The sequence below is a fragment of the Macaca fascicularis genome, chromosome 18 (genome assembly GCF_037993035.2).
Source record: "Macaca fascicularis isolate 582-1 chromosome 18, T2T-MFA8v1.1".
NCBI classification, from domain to species: Eukaryota; Metazoa; Chordata; class Mammalia; order Primates; family Cercopithecidae; genus Macaca; species Macaca fascicularis.
In genome coordinates this window covers 41,307,324-41,308,723 of record NC_088392.1, presented here as the reverse complement: position 1 = coordinate 41,308,723, position 1,400 = coordinate 41,307,324, and the positions used below count along the sequence as shown (strand labels likewise).

Below are 1,400 nucleotides of genomic sequence, written 5' to 3'. Positions count from 1 at the left end.
GGAAAAGAATAAATTAAGAACCCAGAAATAGCTCTTTGGCCCTGAGGTCCTACAAAAGGCCAGAGGAGTACAGGTACTCAGGGAGGCTGCACAGTCCCGGGCCTATATTGATCACCACGTCCTGCTTGGAGCCACGCTTGGAGCCGTGCACCAGCCAGATGTTGGCACGGTTGCCCAACTCATAGAAGCGTTCTTGAATCCAGAAGATACTACCACCTAGAGACTTGTGGGCATACCACTCGAGCGCCAACATGCTGGGCAGCGGTGCAGCCAGGCGGATGCCTTTCAGAATTTGCCCACTCATCTAGTATAACTAGTTCTGATGGCTGGGAATAAAGGAAGAGGAGGATGTGCTGCTTATACCTTTAATATTGAGGCTGTTGGATTTAGCAAAGGTGAAAAGTTACCTTATGTAGTGTTGAAACCACCCCCACTGTTTCCTGATGCAGATTATAAATCGGTGGCACTGAAAACAGAAAATGAAGAGTATATACTGGCTTTGAAACAGGAGTTGAGAGAAACAATGAAAAGAATGCCTTATTTTATTGAAACACCTGAAGAATGACAAGATATTGAAAGGTATAGTAAAAGATACATGAAGGTATATAAGGAAGAATAGATACCAGATTGGAGAAGACTTCCAAGAGAGATGATGTCAAGAAATAAATGTAAAAACACAGGCCCAAAACCCAAAAAGGCAAAAGACGCAGGCAAAGGCACTTCACTCACTAATACTTCAGATGTGTTGAAAAAAATTGAGGAATTGGAAAAGAAAGGTGATGGCGAAAAATCAGATGAGGAAAATGAAGAGAAAGAAGGAAACAAAGAGAAAAGTAAAGGTGATGATGATGACGATGATGCTGTAGACGAGGAGGAATATGACGAAGACGAGCAAGAAGAGGAAAATGACTACATTAATTCATACTTTGAAGATGGAGATGATTTTGGCACGGACAGTGATGACAACATGGATGAAGCAACCTATTAAGCATGAAATTTTTCAAAAAATATTTTTATGATGCAGCTTTTGAACATTTGGACAGATTTGTTTTGTATTGTTTTCTGATAAGAAATAAGTATTTTTGTTTCTGGTTTTATTTTTTTGGACAAATATTTGTTACCAAAATATGCAAAACCACTTTGAGTTTACATACTAGTTACCTTACATATTAGTCCCTGACATATTCTAAACACCTCTGCCATCTCTCTTATGTACTCTTGTGGATTTTTTTGTATTATTTGAATATGAATGTGTGTAAAGAATTTTTGCTCTCTTAATCTATGTATACGTACTTGAAGAAATCTTGATTAAGTGCTGATCTTTTGTAAAACTATTGCTAGTCATAATGGATTTCTATAACCTGAAAGTTGATATAATACAGCACATGGGGTACTTTTAA

General features: G+C 38.1%; 1 pseudogene; it reads left to right on the top strand.

The window, feature by feature from the left end:
- Window positions 1-322: 322 nt before the first annotated feature.
- Window positions 323-1,051, top strand: LOC102138577 (DNA-directed RNA polymerase III subunit RPC7 pseudogene; annotated as a pseudogene).
- The last annotated feature ends 349 nt before the right edge of the window (window positions 1,052-1,400 follow it).